This window comes from Mustela putorius, unplaced genomic scaffold (genome assembly GCF_011764305.1).
Source record: "Mustela putorius furo isolate JIRA1106 unplaced genomic scaffold, ASM1176430v1.1 tig00003867_pilon_pilon_pilon, whole genome shotgun sequence".
Taxonomy (NCBI): Eukaryota; Metazoa; Chordata; class Mammalia; order Carnivora; family Mustelidae; genus Mustela; species Mustela putorius.
Window position 1 is genome coordinate 14,295,278 of NW_025422019.1, and position 21,293 is coordinate 14,316,570.

General features: G+C 44.1%; 1 protein-coding gene across 1 annotated transcript in view; it reads left to right on the forward strand.

Annotated features, from left to right (window-relative positions):
* The window catches only part of GPR39 (G protein-coupled receptor 39), a 199,485-nt gene that overhangs the window by 67,037 nt on the left and 111,155 nt on the right, over positions 1 to 21,293 (forward strand). The gene's annotated exons all lie outside the window — the stretch shown is intronic.

Below are 21,293 nucleotides of genomic sequence, written 5' to 3' on the forward strand. Positions count from 1 at the left end.
CTGAGTTATGATGTATAGAAAATGGTTGAAATGGGACGCTGAAATGGGAGAGTTGAAGGGAAACTCTAAAATGAAAGTCAGGTTATCTTTGGATAGTTCCTAGTCAAATGGCCTTCACGCTGCTGCTCAAGCCTAGATAAGAATATGACACTCACAGCAACGTCCCAGCCACGGCTGCCCTCCCGGGCCCTCCTCATGACCTTGTCAGAAGTACTTCTCCACATTAATATTATCTGTAATTATAGAATCTGGGCCAAGGGAGACTGTCTCATTTAAAACCCTCTAACTGACACAGCAAAAGGAAGCTGAACATCTCTATAGACTGGACAATGACTTGTAGATCCTTCTCTCGGTATTGTTGATTTTCCTTATTTGATGGATCTACATTGATCTTGGCCACTGTCACAAGTGGGAATCAGTACTCAGACCCTTCTCCTGTTCATATATGTCTCTGTTTGCATCCTCACAATGAACTGATTAAGCCCAGACCTTACTATTTGACCTATGTCCTCTTCTCCCTCTTAGCCTTATGGATTCATGGATATTTCGTTCGCTGAATTGTCCCAATATTTACAGGTCTTTACCCCCGAAGTATCTTTGATTGGTGTCCCAAAACTTAACAAGATGTCCCTATCATGTCTTTCCTTCGCCAAGATTCAGAATGATGGATCAGTCCTTTCTTAAGAAGTCACTGGTTTTCCTTGGGTGAGAGAGAGATTGGAACCCAGGCCTGGGGATGCACAGTTACACAGTGGCTATTGAGGGCATGCAGCTGGCTCCAGTGATGGCAGCGCTTAGTCCCAGAATTGGGCAGGATCTTTTATGCATGGTGTTCATGTATTTCTATGCTTTTTATGTAATGATTAGTTTGCTAAGTTACCTGTCTAGATCTCAACCAAGAGCATATCAATTTTTATTCTCCTACTTTTATTTGAGCTGTCAACTTTCTCCTATTATTCATGTACAGCATCCTTACAGCAGATTTGACAAATTGTATTATATATTATCACATTAATCTATGTATCTTGGTTATCTATTGCTGTGTAATAAATCCCCTTAAAACTTAATACCTTTAAACAACCGTGATTTGTTATTTCTCATGATTCTACAACTTGGGCAGGGTTTGGCTGGCAATGTCTCTCCCCCATCGTGGTGCCACTTAGCTGCAGTTAGCTAGCAGCTGGGCTAAGGTGAAGGCCCAAGAAGGTCTCACTCATTTGTCTGGTGTCTCAGGCCTCCTCCATATGTCTCATTCATGTGACTGGCTTGGCCTTTCACATAGCATGGTGGTCTCAGTATCGCTGGGTTTCTTAGAGGATGGCCAGCTTCCAAGAGCACAGAAGTAGAAATTGCCAGTCCTTCTTCAGGCTTATGCCTGGAACTGGGACAGCATCACTTTTAGCACATTATGTTAGTCAAGCCAAGTCAAAGACCAGGTCAGATTCAAGGGGAGGGAAGATAGGCTCCATGTCCGGATGGGAGACCTCCCTAAGGATGAGGAATTGTGGCAATCTTTGGAGACAACACCATCTGTTGATTTCTTTGGAAGCACCAATATTTTGATACTCAGCTGTTAACACCTTGGGTGCCAGTGAACCGGTATTTTCAAGGCTTCAGATATCATCTGCAGAGATTCCCTATTAATAGTAATTTGCAAATCAGATGAAGTCTAATTATAGCAATGCCAATTTCTCCCACCGTGCTATATCTTGCTTTAACAGAATTGAAACCCATCCACATGTCCTCTAAAAAGAAATACTTGCAGCGTAAGTGCTTAGTGACTATTGCAACTAATCTACAGAGTTGTTTTACGTACAGCATTTAGTTCTGCAAGAATATTCTTACATCGTGTATGGTGTTGTAGTGTTGCAATTGAAAACAAGGATGCAGGAAACAGATTGCCCGAGTTTGAATAGGAACTTTGTCATATATGAACTGCATCTCCTTGAGTAATTTTCTTATGCTTTTCATGACTCCATTTCTTTATAAAATAAAGGAAATAATAATATTAGCATATGATGTTGTTTATAAAGATTAAAAGTGGTCAGAGCAGTAGTAGCCTTATGAGTAATATATAGGATATGTCAACTGTTGTTACTGACCAGGACTGGACCTTTAGAGCTAGATGTGTGTGGGATAATTGGAACAGCCAAGGTACAAGGTCAGCTCTCATCCATCGGTAGACTCCCATGGATTGTAGCCCTCACCTGTGTTCCATCCCTTTTGCTCCATCCATCTCACTGGTGGGTGCATGGTACCAATATCAGGAGTCTGGGCAGCGCTTTATGTTGGTTTCACATCCACATGATGCTGGAGAGCTGCTATAGTCCTTCCACGTTTTTTAAAGAAGTCCATGTCTGTTGCTCAGGCTGCAATTCACACTTCTTGTCTCATGGTTATATGACTGATGCCAGTTTTTTGGTGTTACACCAGAGCAGAGTACTGCATAGTACACGTCTCTCAAAAAGATACCTAACCCTCAGCCACTGTGGGCATTGTTTGACTCCTTTAGTCACCACCTGTCCCTCCACACCCCGCTGCCTTGGAGATCACAAAGGCTCTAAACTGCATCCAAATTTACCACTAAGAATTCTAGCTCTGCATTCTCTTCCAAGGCTTATGGCACAAGCCCAGGAAAGCCTTTTGGTGTTTAGAGAGCTGCGTCTTGGAGCAGGAATAACAACCTTCCTGAGTCCTTTGGACAGAGGTTACTATAAAATTTTCACATTGGAGATGGCTGGAAATATGCTGTCCTGGGAATCCCAATGGTATATCTTATTATGTTGCCCTCTTGTTAGTGGGGGGATCAGATGTGGGAGTTTCTCTTGACCTTGTAGAGAAAGGCTCCACTCAGCCTCATACACATAACCCCAAGGAATTGACTACATAATGCAGGCCCTGGATCCTGTTTGGATTAATGACCCATCTTCAGTCCCTTAGGCAACTCTGTAAAGCTAAAAGTGTACTTTTAGTGCAGTTTCACCTTCACTCATGATCACTGGTGTGTTGCACTACCTACAGGCTTGTGGCTAGCTCCAGAGGCCAATATTCAGTGAACATGGCTATGGCCAATTGCAGGATATTAATATATCCCTAGGGCTGCATGGTAAGGAATATTATGCCTTCCTTATCCAGCTGCTTAGCTGATTAGAAACCTTGACAACAAACTCCCTGCTTAGAAGAAGTAAATACTGCTTGCTAAAGCATTGAAAATATTTCAAAATGCACTGGTGAGCTGGCAAAAAGCAAAGACATGTAGAGGCCACAGACTGAAAGAAAGCAGGTATTAGACCACAGATTAGATGAACTTGACCATTGGTTTGTATAGGCTTGGGAGACCTCCCCCAAAGCCCCAAATGGGAAGTCCACTTGGTCTGTCCAAAGTGGAAAGTCCAACTGGAGACTGACTATTCTAATGTACATTAAGTCAGGACCCCAAACAGCCATAACCTCAGAGTAAGGATGAATGAACCCCAGAGGACAGTATGAAACCTTGTCTCAACTCTTGATTCTGAACAGAAGGGATATATTCTCCCACAAGTGTTGGTATACCTGAATGTCCTCACATAGGCTTGTAGCCCGAATTCACACTGTATGGGTGGTTTGAAAAACCTCAGGTAGAAAATTGAGGGGTTTTTGTTTTTGTTTTAATTGTGTTATGTTAGTCACCATACAGTACATCATTAGTTTTTGATGTAGTGTTCCAGGATTCATTGTTTACATATAACACCCAGTGCTCCATGCAATACGTGCCTTCCTTAATAGCCATCAAGGGGCTAATCCATCCCCCCCCCTCCCCTCTAAAACCCCCAGTTTGTTTCTCAGAGTCCATAGTCTCTCATGGTTCATCTCCCCCTCTGATTTCTCCCAATTCACTTTTCCTTTCCTTCTCCTAATGTCTTCCATGTTATTTCTTATGCTCCAAAATATGTGAAACCATATAATAATTGACTTTCTCTGCTTGACTTCTCTCATTCAGCATAATATCCTCCAGTCCTGTCCATGTTGATGTAAAAGTTGGGTATTCATATTTTCTGTTGGCTGGGTAATATTCCATTGAAGTCCATGTTGGTTGTACCTCAGGCACCTACCTGGCAGAAGGAAACAAATCTTTTATTGTTACTGTTTTTTAAGATTTTATTTATTTAATTTAGACAGAGAGAGAGAGCGAGATAGAGAGCATGAGCGGGGTGCGGGGTTGGGGAGAGCAGAAGAAGAAACAGACTCCCTGCTGAGCAGGGAGCTGGATTGCTGACCAGGGACTCAATCCCTGGACGTGGACCCTGAGATCATGACCTGAGTGGAAGGTAGACATTTAATCAGTTGAGCCATCCAGGTGTCCCAGAAACAAATCTTCTTTGGAGGAACTCACCTATAACCCAGGCTTCAAGGAATTCTCACAGATAACATTCTGGGGGGAAAATGAGCTAATACTATGAGAAGAAAATTACAAAACCACATATGGAATCAAAGCACCAAGAGTGAGAGCCTAAATATCCAAGATAGCTGAAGCATATCCATAGTGGTTTCAGACATTGGCACTAGAGACACAAATTGTAAGATAATAAGGTTAAGATGATAAACCAAGTGACTGAAAAAATGAGAAAGGAACATGAGATTTTAAATAATCATGCTGATTTGACAAAGAACCAAATACAAAATTTCAAGGTGAAAATTATAATAGTTAAAATTTATTTAAGAATTCTATTTAACAGATTTAATAACTGATTATATGTAGCTAAAAAGAAGATTAGTCATCTGGAATACATTTAAAGAAATTATTTATTAATGCAGTCCAGAGAGGCAAGGAGATGGGAACATGAGAATTAGCAATCATGAAGGATAGAGCTGGAATAGCAGAAGGAGAAAAGAGAATACTGGAAAGAGACAATATTGAAAGAGATAATGGCTAAGATTTTTCCAAAACTGATGAAATTGAACAGATTTGGGAAACCTATTATATCATGAGAAGATCAAATTAAAACACCCATGCCTAGATGTACCCCAGGACCAATGTAATATCAGAGACAAATGTAATTAAAGTATCTAGGGAAAAAATGTACATAACTTTCTAAAAATCAGCCCATTTCTAGGTCCTATTTGCTGTCCATATTGGCCAGGAGGGAAACTGAATGGTAAATAGGCAAATTACTCTCCTCTTCTGGACTTCATTGATTGTGTCATTATAGTCTTAATTATACCAGAGGAACTTCCAGTGAACATTCTACAGAGCTCTGTGGACTACACTTTGGCTTATGGAAGTCACTTTCATGTCCTGGATGAGGGAACAGTCCCGTGTGTGAGAGGGTGGCCTGGGGAAAAAGGGGTTTGTGGACAGGAAGGAGGGAGTGGGACATCTTTATTTGATCAAAAGTCATTGAATAAGAGTGTTATTACTGGGTGGATCCAATCTTTGTTCTAATTCTTTTCCTATCCTCTTCTGGTATATGTGCGCTACAACGTAAGAAATTTTGCTGTGCTAGAGGAGTGCTATGTATTTTGTCCATTTTTAACACATTGTAAACCTAATCTGTAACTGGAAGCTACTTCAGAGGGTAGAAGAGGCTCAGACCCCAGTTTCTTGGGACACCGACCCAGGAGCTGGGAGCTGGTTAGCTCTGGTGAGATCTCCGTGAGAGTCTGAGGGGAGCTGTGTGTCTCAGCAGGGAGCCCTCTGGGCACCTGGCTTGTAGCTGCCTGTTTGGACTCTCTCTTGCTTCCCCTCCTGCCTAGTCAGCAAGCCACACAGTTCTGCTGAAGCCCAGCTCTTTGAGGGAGGGTAGGGTTGGGCAAAGACCTTCCTTTCCGCTGAGAAGAGCTGAAAGAACTCCTGCTCTTTCTAAGAAAGGAGAGAGAGAGTGAGAGAGAGAGAGAGATTGAAGGCTGGGAGGTACAGCCCGAAGACTCTGCTTCACCCTGGCCTTGGAGGCAGCCAGAAGCTGGAAAGGAAGGAGGGGAAGAGGATATTCCAAAGAAAAACCTACTAAGACGGAGATATTCTTCATCATGTAAAGAAGTGCAGTGTTCAGGCCAAATCCTGCTTCTCCTCAGAAATCTCTCATCATAAACTCTGGATTTAGACTAAGGGGACTTAGTCATATTTATCATATATTTAATGGGCTTCTACAATATTCCAGGCACTAGTCTAGAGAGTGCGGCGGGGAGGGGGGATCATAGTGAAAAAAATAGACAAACATCCTGACCTCGCCCAGCTGACAGCCTAGTGGGGGAGCCAGAGCACAAGCCAGTAGCGGCTGGGGGCCTGGTGAAGGCTGCAGAGAGGAAAAAATCGGGAGAGAGAGGAGGGTCTGGGGAGTGAAGGGGGCTCTTTTCAGGATGTTCAGGGAAAGCCCCGGAAGCAAGGTGACAGGAGCAGTGCCCTGCAAGAGGTGGGGAGGGCTGGTCCCAAGGTGGTGGGCAGGGTTGCTTCGCACTGGCCACAAGCCCACACAACCTTCCTCAGTGTGGAGACTCTACCCTGACGGGGGAGATGGGGGGTTAGGAGAGAGGGCGGCAACTGCAGGAGGCGCTGCTGAGCTGGAGAGTTCCCAAACATCCCCCCCCCGGGGGGGGGGGGGGAGAGATGAGGCACTTGTGAAGTTGGGGCCTGGGGGCAGGGCACAACCAGGAAAAACAGGCCCTCGAGCCGAATCCATAACTGGGTGCCAGCTCAAGTGTGAACCACGGCCAAAGGAACTGCTATCATTTGCGAACCTTGAACCAAGCTGAGCCCCAAATTAATCTTTTTTTCCCCACTGAGCTGAGCATTCGACCAAGGATTTTTCAAAACAGCAACACCTAGTAAGCCAGTCTGAACCAGAACCAAGCCTATTCATTTTCTAAAAGTACTGAACTGGAACAATATGGGAATATTAAAGTATCTTTCAAACTAACCCAGAATTGAACAAATCATTCACAAGTGCCCGGCTTGAGATGGAAAAAATCTCTTTTTTTGGAGAGACAATTCTGTGTGTATTAAATGTCTGGCTGGAGAGTGTGTCCCCCTCACCACTGCCTTGTGACCTCTTTGAAATTGTAATCCTGGGCTTAATTCTTACCTTTAACTTTTCATTTGTACATGTTGCTTGCCTGCCTTTTCACCATAATCTTGACAGTAAGAGCCCCATTTTGTATTGCCCAGAGATTTTAGCACAGTTCTGGTGCAGAATGGGTGTGTGGGTGTGGATGTGGTTGGTCGGGGAGGTGGGGCGGGCTGGTGGCATGAATCCACCAAGAGCTTGTAATTTGTTTTGGAAGACAGAGGAAGCCAGGCGAGGGCTTTAAACAGCGGGTAGTAGGCTCAGATGTGAGTTTCTGGAAAGATGACCCTGTGGGACCACCATGTGGGAAAGGGCGGGAGTCGGACAACTTCTCCATGCCTCAGTCCCCTCCCCTGTGGAAGGTGGAGGCTAACCCTGTTCGCTCCATCATTCGAGTGTGTCTTACGTGAACATTATGTGTAAAGTGTGGACCGCTTAAAAATCGTGCCTAGTGTCAGCTAGGCACTCAGGTCATTTTCATTAGTGGCATGGAGAAAAAGTAATGAGCAGGATCTGTATGGAGATCGTAGAATCAGTAGAATCGTATATGGGGAAGAGTGAGGAGGAGTTAAGGACACGTCACGTTTCTGATTTAGGCCATTGAGTAGATGTGAGCCACATGAGTGTAGGGAGTTTGGGAAAGGAACCAGTTTGAAAGGGTGACATTTGAACGTGTTAGGTGGGAAGTGCCTTGACCTGATAGGTCTGAGTTAGAGCAGAACAGTAGAGGCTCTAGCTAGATACAGACATGGGAGGCATTTGCAGAGCCCCTGCCTACGCTGAATTCACCAGAGGGGATGCAGAGTGAGAAGACTACACTTAGACGCAGGTTGATATTTCAGAAACAAATTAAAAAAGACAAGCCTATAAATCAGAAGTTAAGAGAGCCCCTGAAGAGGCAGGAAAGAGAACTAGGAACAAACAGGAGTCACAGAAGCCCAAGGAGGTAATTCCAAGTAGAGCGTGATCACCAGTTACAAACACAGTGCCAGGGGTGACATGGCTTCATCGGCTCCCTCGAGTCTGGTTTCTCTGGACAGAGTAAGCAGACTCCAAGGGGCTGAGGAGCAGCTGGGAGGAGAGGGGCGGAGAGAGCATGGGTAGGCAACTCTTTCAAGAATCTTGGTCATAAAGAGGAAGGGGGCAAGATACAGGCCCTCGCAGAGTCACTTTCCCTGAAGCAGGGTTTGGATTTTCTGGCTAAACCAGGGGTCATTATAGAAGCGGTCCAAATCTTTACCTGAACTGATGCCTTTGTGTCTCCCTCTCGGGTAGACCCACCCCTCTCCCAATCGCTGTTGAACCAATATGGCAGGAACATGTATATTGTCTCTTTTTTCTAGTAAAAGGAAAAAGCAGACATCTTTCCCGTCTGTCCCCTTCTGTTTCCCTCTCACTAAGTAATGCCTGGCATTATGTTGGCTTTCATTCCTATTACTCGCTCTCACTCAGGGATCCCATTGTGGGATCCGGGATAGAAATATTGCTCAGGCCTTTATTCCAGGCATGATTTTGCCTGAGCAGTGGGATTGTTTCCATCACATGGATGCTGTGCCTCGTTTCATGTTTTCCTCTGATTATGCTCCTCTCTTGGAGGAACCGAGTCAAATTTGCATCCTATTTTAGCAGATGATAGAACATTCAGGCCTATGTTGTGGTGTGAATATGTTCAACCCCTCCCTAGCTTCGGCTTTGTTTTTCCTCACTTTATTTTTCATTTCCCTGGTTCCCTCATTTCCTAATATTTATTTTCTTACCCTGAATGCATTTTTCCAAGTTTCTTCAAATACTTTCTGAAACAAAGTGAGTTTATACATCGTTGATGGGAAAGATAGCATGATCACCAGAAGAAGCTGTGAGGAATTCATTTTTGAGACTGAAGGGAAATGGGGAAGAGGCTGAGATCACAGGTAATGAGAAGGGATGCGATCCACAGCTCTGTTGGTTTTCCAAGGGATTTCAGTCTTGTTGGATACAAAGCAGAGACACTAGGAAGAGAATAATAATACAACAAGGCCATGTAAGAGTATGTCACCAGAAATGGTTCCAGTGAGGAGATATATGGGGGTATCAGAAAGGAGAGGTCATCTTCATGGATAGGCATGTTCTAGAAGGCTTCATGGGAGACTTGGGAGAAGTCTTCAGCCTTGAAGAAGAAATGGGATCTAAACAACGTACATGAACCTTATGTTCATTGTGAAAGAATTGAGAATGGCATCAGTCACTGTGCCAGGTGGCTGGGCATCTGGATCAACCCATGTTGGGAAGGAGGCACCAGCTGGAAATAAGACTGTGACCTCTAGGGGTCAACTTGTGGACCTCCATTTGGATGTCCTGTGTGGGGGGTCCCTGCCAAGGTCAGAACATGACACGACCTCTTCTCCCTTGTTTGGCTGCTTGACCTGCCTTTCCTGGCCAAGGTTTTTGGATAAGCATGCCCCTTCCTGCCCATTCTGATCTGCTTTGTTTGCTGACCTCGGTGTCGGTAGAGAGGGCAGGCTGGCTTGAAACTCTACTTCAGTCGGCACCTTCCTTGCCGACTCATCAGTCAGCAATAAATGGAACTTCTTGATGGTTTTAAATTTCGTGCCAGGAGCAGCTGGTGAGTGTTCCTCCGGAGAAGCGGTCTTGGAGAAGTTTTATCAGCATCTAGCTACAGAACGAGCTTTCCCTCTCTCCTCCCGCTTCCACCATGCCTCCCCACCCCGCTACTCCCCTTCCCTCCCCTTCCCTCCCTTTGTCCCTTTTACCTTTAAAGACTCTGCTCCTTTTGGGTCCCTAGTCACTGAGAATTAATTTAGGAGACAAGGGAAGGCTTTCTCTGCACAGCCGGCTGAGTTACTCATTACCATCTTTAAGATTCAAAAAGCAACCCTCTTTTTTCTAGGTTCTTTTAATGAGCCATTTCGGCATCGGACTTGCAATTTTCACCCCTGCCAGACAGCAGCTGCTGGGAAGGCCCACGAAACCAGTCTCGCTGCCAGACACTTGCGGCTCCTGGGCCACAGGAGTGATATAATTATTCCCCATTAGTGCTCTATGAAAGTGCAGATGGTGTGTGGAGGCCTGATGCTGTTTACCTTGCCTTTTTCCCTCACCGGAACATTTTGGTTTATGCCCCTTCATTTCAGAAAACAAGGGTAAGGCCTGGCTCAGGGTATTTACCAGTCTTTCCTGCTGGACAGGTTAATATCTGAATCCAGCATCGTAAATTTCCTATATGGACCCTATAATTACTCATTTACCCAGACCGATGAAGACACATGTTAGCCTCCAGCAGGAAAATGTGTTCATCAGAATTCCCTTTGCTGCTGCCGGAAGCACGTGGGCCAAAACCGCCCGTTACCTGAACCCGAAGGCAGAAGCCTGAAAAACAATCTGGTGGTCATTGTAACAGGGATCGCCAACAAGACCATCACAACAGAAATGTAGATGTCATCTAGGACAGAGATTTCAGGCCTTCCCCAAGCTCGGTCAAGCCCTCCACCAAACCCTTTTTGCTTTCTCTCTGCTTGTCCCTGGCTCCGCGTCTGTTCCAGATTAGAAGTACTTCTGACATGCTGTGCAAATATATGCAAATTCGATGTGAGTTCTTGTCAGCTCCACTTTGCCCGGTGTGGCTGGGCTGCTTGTGCTGCATTGGGCGGCTGGCCTCCCGGAATCACGGCAATATGGCCCGCACGCCCCTTGCCAGGAGCCATTAGCAGCCTTGATGAATAGGATTAAGGGGCTCGGTGAGTAATCCCCAGGGCTCTGAGGGTGTGGAAGAGGAGCCGACTTTCACTGATTTTTTAAAAATATCCATTTGGTTTCTGAGTCTTATTTTCATGTCTGCGTAGCCGTGGTGGAAATTCGCTGTTCCAACAGGAACAATGATTTGATGGCATCCTTATTCATATGTTGCTTTCGGAGCTGCTCTTCCGAGCCAGTGATGGCTGCTGAGGGGGTCCAGAGGCAGGCAACCTCATGTCCATGAGGCTGGAGGCAGAGAGTGTGTATTGATAGACATTTCTTAATGTGCCGTCCTCACAGAGTTGACATCTCATTTGCGTATGAGTTTCAAATAGCCAGCCTGTGGCTCCTAAAAGGGACATCCACGAGCAGCTGGAAGTGTTTCTCCATTTTCTGGGGGGGTCCTCATGTGTCATGCTCCTCTCCTTTCTCTGAGGTCTTTCCCTCCCTCTTCACTCACCTCGGTTGTCCGTTCTTTGTAGGCTGAAGGTGAGAAGAAGAGTGAGTTCTGGTTTGATGGGGGAGGCCAGAAGAAAAGGTTCCGGGAACTAGTGGAGAATTCTGTGTACTCCCACCACTTTCACACATAGATCTTCATAAACCAGCCCTGCTAGGGAGCAGAGGATCCTTTGTGGGATCTGTGATCTGTGCAAATGGTGAAAAGATGAATGTTGGACTCCTTGAGGACTTTGAGGTAATTTTCATAACTAAGGAAGAGTCATAATTATTTCCCACTTTGAAACCGAGCTCTTTCTTACACTCTAGTTAGTATGCCATGTCTGGAATGCACATTAATAAATTCCTGTTGTTCCTCACTCTGGAGCTGTCCCAGTAAGAAATAGCTCAAACATACCTTAGCCCCCGCATTTGGAGTGTGTGCCCTAATGACTTACTAATGGCTCTTCAGAAACAGATCATCTCTGCAAATGTCGGAAACAGAAGTGAGTGGTTTGAAGTGCCCAGCAGACTCCGGGGGCATATGTTAATAAAGGTTTCTCTAGTCCGTGCCCTGTTGAATTGCGTAGCTGTTAGCTGGAAATGGATCTGCATCCTGGGTCCCTGAAATAGACTCCCACCTGCCATTACTAGAGCCGCATCACTGAGGCTCAGTCTTCAATTACAGGTGACAATTGTGTCCAATTTTTAACATTAACTTGGTGCACGAGTCTTTAGCTATGAAGAGTCTAAAACCATCATTCATGTCCTTTTGCTCAGCATCTAAATATGCATTTCATGTGCCTCTTGATTGGCAACAAAACGTCCCTCAGTGGAACTTTGGTTTCCATTAACTATGAAAGAAAGAGCAAGCCATGAGGGTGCCTGGGTGGTTCAGTGGGTTGGGCCTCTGCCTTAAGCTCAGGTCATGGTCTCGGGGTCCTGGGATCGAGCCCCGTGTTAGGCTCTCTGCTCAGTGGGGAGCCTCCCCCCCCCCCGCCTACTTGTGATCTCTTTCTCTGTGTCAAATAAATAAAATCTTAAAAAAAAAAAAGAAAGAAAGAGCAAGCCACTTCCAGCTGGTGTCAATTGATTCTAGTTTGGGTTCTGGTTCCAGAAACTCTGGTGATGGCCTATTTTTTGGATACTGAATGCTCCTTGGGCTTGCAGTCCTCAAGAGAGACCATCTATCTCTACTGGCTTTCACTGTGCTCTTCCTGCACAGGTCCCCTACTCACTCTTAGAAGAGCCTGCCTTTCCTGACAGGCCCTTACACAAGTTTCCTTTCCCCTCAGATGACTTTAGGACTCTCATCCTTTTCAATTAGATGTTATAATAGCATTTTGTGTGGCATATTTTCCCTGTGTTTCCATACTAACTAGAATTAAAGCCATCACTTAAAAGGATTAATAGACATTTGGTAACTCTCTGTCACACCCATAAAATTCTAGCACAATAAAAAATACATATTTAATTATTGACCTCATTTTTTTAAACTGTTTAAAATAATGTTTTTTTGGTATAAAAGAAAAAAAAAAACAATTGAAGTACTTCACAGGTTCCCACAAGTGAACTTTTTGTATATTGCTTAGCCTGGATTTATGGTGACATCACCTCAACATACCTCACCAGATTTGCTGAGATATTGTCCATCTTTTTCTCTGTTATATGCTAATCAGTAGATATGTAAGAAAGGACATGATTTTATTTATATGTAGATATGAGATACAAATTAATAACTAGAATTATTATATGCAGTGCTCAGCAAATTTAAAAAGGGGTGGGGCAGCCCAGAATATTCTATATTGGGTTGGACCTTGAGAATTCCAACGCATTAATCATGGTTGGTTCCCTGGCAACTAGCCCCCACCCTTGGGGTACTTAAGGGCATTCCAAAAACCACCTCATTAATATAAACTCAGGTGTGATGAAAAGGTCTTCTTAAGGTGAAAAACACTCCTATCACTCAGAAAATTCCAAGGGTGTTGGGAGCTTTTTGCTAGGATCCAGGGCCTAGGGTCCAAGACCAAATATATTTTCTCTTATATCACAGGGGGTGATGGCTAAAGAGGGTAGAAGGTTTGTACTTGGGGTGACGGAACTTGTAAAATTTATTGTGTTGGTGGTGGCACGATGCTGTGAATATACTGAAAACCACTGACTTGTACACTTAAAAAACAAAAAGAGAAGACACTAGTGATATACACAATAATCTGAACGAATGCAGCTCCAGTGAGAGAATCCAATCCCAGAATGTTCCATCCTGTATGATTCTATTTATAGCACATTCTTGGAATGACAGAATTATAGAACGGGAGAGATTAGTGGTTGCCAGGGGTTCAGGAGGCAGTGGCGAGAGGGTAGTAGATGCCTTCAAAAAGGTCAACAAGACTGAACCTTGACCTGATGGAATTTTCCTGTGTCTTGAGTATGTCTCAGTATTAATATCCAGGTTGGAATACTGTGTTAGAGTTTTACAAGATGTTACCATCGGGTGAACTAGGTAAAAGATACACAGCACCTCTGTATTTTTTTCTTAAAATTTGTATGTGAATCCCCAATTATCTCAAAATAAAAAGTTTAATAAAAATGTTTAATTAAAATGGCAATGAGAGAGAGAGAGAGAGAGAGAGAGACTGTGAGGTCTTTAGCATCTGGGAGTTTAAAGATAAGGGAAGATAAGGACAGAAGTCTCAGTCACGGAGCTTGGCAAGATGTAGGTCTCAGTAAGGATGGGTAACTTTTATGAGTGCTTAAGGATTATTAGGGCTCCTCTGAGCATTTTACATGTTTTCTCCCTGAAGTGATTTTGATGTAGGGGCTGAGCATTGGAAAAGATAAAAACTTGCCCCATAAATGGCACAGCTAGAAAGTGCCAGGGTCAAGGTTTGAACCCCAGCAGTCTGCAGTATAATCCTGACATTATCTATCAGGAGTGAGGTCAAATTTCACAGGTTAAAGACACAGTCCCAGCAAGTCTGCTCTTACTGTAGACACACCTTGCAGGCTCCCGGGTCACTCATATCTCTGACTAATTAGCTATAAATTCTGGTGTTCCACGGACTCCCTCAGGTTTGATAATTCACAAGAATAATTCTTAGAACTCAGGAAATCCCTATACTATACTTATAGTTTTATGATAAAGGATACAAATCAGTACCAGACAAAAGAGTTGCACATAGGGTGAGGTCTGGGAGGGCGGCAAAAACACACCTTCTGTATACTCAGAATGGGTCACCCTCTTGGCATAATAACTGGGAGTCTCCACTGAGCTTGGGGTTCAGAGTTCTTATTAAGGTTCCCTTATGCAGAGAGTTGGCTGAATCATAGGACACATGATTGAATTCAATCTCTGCCCCACCCCCTTACTTCTTCCCAGTGAGGGTTAGGGGTAAGGTCATATCACTTGGCTCTAAGCCCCAACCCTCCAACCACATGCTTGGTCTTTGGCACAGCCAGTCCCCCTCCTGAAACTATCCAGGGGCCCTCCCAGAGCCACCTCATTAGCATAAACTCATGTGGTCTGAGTTTATGAGGTCCCTCATGTGTGGTCTGAGGTACCCACCTTGAATAACAAGTACACTCCTGTTACTTAGGGGAATTCCAAGTGTTTAGGTATTGTCTCCCCAGGGCCAGAGACAAAGGGCACCTAAGTTCTTTGTTATACAATACAGTCTGTGGCAGAGGCAGTCCCACACTATTGAAGGGTCTCAGCGCCGTTTGATCCCTGGGCCCTGCATCAAGCCTCTGCAGGGTGCCTCCCTGGCTGAACGTAGACTCTTCTGTTTCTAAGGTCTCACCTGAACCCTGGCCAGGTGGGTGAATAGGAGGGTTACCTTCTGAGAACTGAAGGCTGACTTCTCAAGGTCTTATAAAGTTTTCTTTTTGTCTCTTCTCTTCTCTTCTCTTCTCTTCTCTTCTCTTCTCTTCTCTTCTCTTCTCTTCTCTTCTCTTCTCTTCTCTTCTCTTCTCTTCTCTTCTCTTCTCTTCTCAAGATTTATTTATTTGAGAGAAAGAGAGAGAGAGGGAGAGAGTGCCAGAGCATGAGTAGGGGGAGGGGCAGAGGGAGAGGAAGAGAACAAATCTTAAGCAGACTCCATCCTGAGCTGGAGCCCCAAGGTGGGACCCTAAGATCATGACCCTGAGATCGAAGCCTGAGCCAAAACCCAAAGTAGGATGCTTAACTGACTGCACCACCCAGGGGCCCCTGGGTCCTATAAAATTTTCTTCTTTCTTTCCTCCCTCCCGTCCTTCCTTCCTTCTTTCTTTTTTTTTTTCCTCTAAGATTTTACTTATTTATTTGACAGAGAGAGAGAGCACAAGCAGGCAGAATGAAAGAGGGAGACAGAAGAAGCAGGCTTCTCTGAGGAACAGGGAGTCTGATATGGTACTCAACCCCAAGACCCCAGGATCATGACCCAAGCTGAAGGCAGACACCCAACCAACTGAGCCACCCAGGTACTCCTGGGTCCTATCAAGTTTTCTAATGAGAAGATGCATCAATTGAGAGGACCATGTGGTTCTTCTCTCTTCTCTTATTGATTGATTTGTTCTATCACATTAATTGATTTGTGAATGTTAAACCACCCTTGCACCCCATGGATAAATCCCACCTGGACATGGTTGATCATCTTTTTAATGTACTGTTGAATCCTATTAGCTAGGATCTTGTTGAGAATCTTGGCATCCATATTCATCAGGGATATGGTCTGAAATGCTCCTTTTTGGTGGTGTCTTTGCCTGGTTTGGGGATCAAATTAATGCTGGCTTCATAGAAAGAGTCTGGAAGTTTTCCTTCTGTTTATATTTTCTGAAACAGCTTCAGGAGAATAGGTATTATTTCTTCCTTGAATGTTTGGTAGAATTCCCCAGGAATCCATCAGGTCCTGGGCTCTTGTGTTTTGGGAGGGTTTTGATCACTGCTTCAATCTTGTTACTAGATATCAATCTATTCAGGTTGTCAATTTCTTCCTGTTTCAGTCGTGGTCGTTTATAGGCTTCCAGGAATGCATCCACTTTGTCTAGGTTGCTAGATATATTGGCATATGACTGTTGATAGTAATTTCTGGTGATTATTTCTATTTCCTTGGTGTTAGTCGTGTTCTCTCCCCTTTCATTCATAATTTTATTAATTTGGATCCTCTCTCTTTACTTTTGAATTAGTCTGGCCAGTGGTTTATTGATCTTATTAATTCTTTCAAAGAACCAGCTTCTAGTTTCATTGTCGTGTTCTACTGTATCTCGGGTTTCTAACTTATTGATCTCTGCTCTAATCTTAATTATTTCCCTTCTCCTGTGTGGGGTTGGCTTAATTTGTTGTTGATTCTGCAGTTCTTTAAGGTGTAAAGAGAGTTTGTGTATTCAGGAAGGCAGATAGGAAGGGAGGGCTTCCTAGAAATCCAGAGTGACTGGACAGTGCAGGAAGGAGGCAGGAATCAGAAACTGCTGGGGAGTGTCAGAAGATGAGAAACCAGAGGGAACATTCCCAGAATCTTCCCTGATCACCCTATCTTCTCCCCAGTATGATTTATCCCCTCTCACCTTTAGGCTTCTGCCTGACAGCCCAGAGGCAGGCAGACTCTCACCCATGCTATGATGGGGAGTGGGGAATGAGCAGCTTAATATGTATTGCCTGGATATGCAAAAACAAAACAAAACAAAAACAAAAACCTTTCTTATTTTTAAAATAATATGTAAACTAATGTTGATATATGTTCATGTATGTTAAACCGTATATGTTCACATATTTTCAGAGAAAATAGAAAGGTATGCAGAGCAGAAAAAAAAATCCTTAAATGCTGCCTATTCTATACCTCAAAGAGAACCATTTGATAAATTTGGTATTTCCCCATTTAAAACCAATGCCAACCTAACCCCAAATACCACACACTCACACATGTACACATAGGCTCACACAACCACACATGTGTGAACATGCATACCCATGCTTGCTTACACACTAATGCATGCACACGTACATACTCACACACACACCCATGTACGTGTGCACACACTGATGCACACTTGTATTCATACCTGCACACACCCTTCCATATGTGTTCATCCTTGTGTGCTCACATCCACACACGCTCACACGTATCTCCTCCTTTCTGATTACTCATTGTCTGAACTTGGGAATCAATTACATGCAGAAATGGAGACATGCTTCTAGTCCTATTTGAAGAATTTTACTTACATTATATTGTAACTATGTTTGTATTCCTCCTAATTCTTTGAAAACAAAGTTTTGGAGAGTTGTGACCTTGCGCGAATCTCTTCACTGCTCTGACCCTCAGGTTTTTCATTTGGGGCATAGGGATCCCCCACCTCACAGACCAGATGATAGGAGGTCTTAACGAGATGGAAGGTGAGGAGATGCTGGCGAGGTGTAGGTGACGCAGCAGGTGACAGGCCGCCATTCGTTCATCATCCTCGGTTCCCTCTCTGATTCTGTCCCCACTGGCCCCTACAGTTTATCCCAGCCTCGGTTTGGCTCACCTGTCTGAAGACACCCGCCCAGGTCCTGAAGCACCTGGATGGAAAATGTCACACACACAGCCCAGGGAGAGGCTCTCAGGAGGTTGTTGGCCATGGGTGCAAGGAGGGTCACCCAGAGAAGTATTTCCCAACCAGTAGCCTCAGTAACCTCAGTCTTCCCAACCAGTAACCTTAGTATTTTAAAAATCTGTGTATCTCCCAACTGTGACTCAGAGACTTCGTTGCATCTGTGATGTGGATCAAATGAATGGGCTCACGGTCAAGTCAGTTGGTCATGAAGTTCATACACACAGTCCTAGTACACACGATCAAGCAACCTTGACAGATGACTGGAATTTTCACTCCTTGCAAATTAGCCGCGATGGTGATTTAGGCTGCTCTGCAGAATTAAATTCTTTTTGTTCTTAGCTTACTACCACAGTAGAGCTGGTAAAATGGATAAGGCACATTGATGATGAAATACGTGGAACGAATGAGGAGCATGAACATGATGACAATGCTTCAGATGTGCCTCAAGACAGTCCTTATCTGACTGCACGTGGCATTCTTTGGAAGGTCATGCACACTGGGTGCATCCGGGTGGCTCTCTAACCCCAATAACCATTGTCAAGAGGAGAAAGTGGAGCACTGATTATATCCAACTTGGCTTGTCATTTATTCAGAATAAAGCGTATCTTTATGCAAAATATGTTTCTGGTAGATGTGCTTAAGAAGAAACTCTAAAAAAATAAGCCTCCTTTATCTCATTATCTAAAAGGAAAACACAAGAATTATAAAAATTAATGAGTTTACTTGTGAAGTGCACATTGCAAGAATTCTCTACGTCACATCGTGAATTGGGTTTCGTTCAAATGTGGCAATGAATTTTAATATATAATCAGTCCCCAAATCAACCCTGATATATTACAACACTTTGGCATTTATTGTCAACAAATCACGTTTTTCTTACATAATTAATCCAGAGTAAATTAAACTTTGTGCATCACTTGGAAAAATGCAAATATGTAGAAATCTGACTATATATTATGAATATTATTAAATATGATTAAAAGTAAAATTGCAATGCATTCCTGAACACTATTGATCTGAATGAGATACTTTAGACTTAACATCAGTTCTGTATGATATTCTAAACAAAAATAACAAAATGGCTTCTAAGATTCTGAAGGCAGTTGGTTAAGTTTATATATTGCTACAGGCAGGATTCATGAGTCAGAGCATGAAACGCTGAAGGAAGGGTCTGGAACTCTTCCGACAAGCTTGTGGATTGAGCACCCAGACCAGTGTTCTAGGCAGGGCGTGGGTGGTGATTAATTTTTCCTCAAGTAGCATGGTAGGGTCTCCCTCCGAGATCATTCACTCACTTGTTGGTGGCAGCTAGCACCTCTCAGTGTATACGTGGATGAGAGCCGCTTGGTCAGCTGCCACTTAGCAGAACTCTTATTTACTTACTGAGTGACCATCTTTCCAACTAGAATGTAACCTCCCAATGGTTAGGACTGTCACTGCTATATCCCCAGCAGCTAACACAGTGCTTGGCACATAGTATACACTAGGGAGATGTCAAATATTGAGCAAGAGTTGACTCCTCCCGGTGGTCCTCCCTCATCTGTCTCATGTGTACCTTTGTTTCCACTTCCTGGGACTAGGCCAGCCCTGAGAGGCTTACTGCTGTCCCCTTCTTACTCACCACACTTTCGAGGGGAGTGAAATTCTCAGTGTCCTTGCCATTGGCTATTCTTTGCAGGCCTCCTTAGAGACATGTGAGTGGAGGTGACGGCCCCCAAGGCAAGTGGCTCATTTTCTGGCTAACTTCACTTATCAGCAGATGGCTCATTTCTGAGGACTGAGCAGTGGGCTCTGCTCAGACGTTGGTATCAGGAGGATACCTAGCATGGTTGAGAATATAAGGTAGTACCTCAGGCTGCTGGTTGGCCTCAGGAGGAGGCCCTGGGTGTCCAATATGGGGCAGGAAACTACCTGAAAATGATAAGAGAGTGTTTCGGGGGATGTGGGTCAGTATAGATGACTGATAGTTCCTATTCTGAATATTCTCCCACCACAAGCACAGGACACAGAAGGTCGATGCTGGAGGCTTGTCCACAGAAAAGTAGGTCAGAAGTTCTCCAAATTTTTTAGCTGATCACTACTCTGATAACCTCCAAGCTGGGTGTTCTCCTGTCAGTATCTACAAAGGCTTCCTAGAAGAAATCCAGTGTGGATTGTGGGTGATTTGCTCTGTGTCCCACGTGTAAGTCTGTCCTCCTATCGTCATTGGGTGGTGATGGGCCAATGTGACATAACCTTCACCCTCTACTGGGGCATCTTAGTGCAGCACCTGGCACAGGTGGACACACAGTGAGTGTTCACAGAGTGAATGGGTGAGTGACCAGTAGTGAAGGCAAGAGGCAGGAAAGGCAAATGGTTTCATGTGGATGGTGTCAGGGCTAGTTTGGAAGGCCCTACATTTTTATAATCGCAAAAGATGTAAAGGAATCCAAGTGCCCATCTTGGGGGCCTGGTTAATTAACTGCATAATGCCATAGGATGCAGTTGTTTATTTTTTAATTTTTTTTTAAAGATTTAATTTATTTATTTGACAGACAGAAAGGCAGGCAGGGGAGGCGGGAAGCAGGCTCCCCGCTGAGCAGGGAGTCCGATGCGGGGCTGGATCCCAGGACCCTGAGATCATGACCTGAGCCAAAGGCAGAGGCCTTAACCCACTGAGCCACCCAGGAGCCCCATGATGCAGTTGTTTAAAAAAAAAAAAAATGTGGACATTCTCTACTGATACGGAGAAATTTCCAGATGCTTAGTGTAAAAAACAAAGTCACTCTAGTGTCTGTGTGTGTGTGTTTGTGTGCATGCGTGTGCATGCACACATGTGCATATGTACTCAACTACTTTTGTGAAAAAAAGAAATGTTAGGTGGGACAGAAAAATAAGACCTGTATGTTTACATGAGTCATTTAAGCAAAAGAAACTCTGAAAAGCTACATAAGGCCTAATAAAAATAATTCCTTTACAGAGTGTAGGGAGCCTGGTGGGGGAAGGAGAAGAGACAGGAAAGGAAACTTTTCATCACACATACATTTTGTGCCTTTTAAAATGTGTGCACTTGGAAAGTGTATTACTCCTTCAAAAAATGTCTTTAAGGCCCTCAAGGTGGGAGCCCATTCAAGTTGAATTGTCTTTATCCAATACCGAGCGTAGTGGGTGACTAGAGGGGCCCCTGGATCATGGCAAGATTGATTTCCTGATAGAATGTGATCCTTCTTATTGTAGCCAAATCTACCTCATCGGAATTGTTTCCTTTCACTTAGGAGAGAGGAAAGAGCACATGGCCTGGCTTGAGGGCGATGCTTAGTTACCGATCCATCTTTTCATTTCTCAGTTGGGGTGAACTATATTATTGATCTTCAAACTCGTGGGCAGTTTGTAACCTTCAGAGACATTTGATTTTACAAGTAAACGTTTTTCACTGTTGAAAAAATTGGTAAACCTGTGGATATCACTTGTCACATTTTCTGCAAAGATGCCAAATCAGAAACTAGTCTCCATTTCAATACATTTTCTGTCTCTCATTCC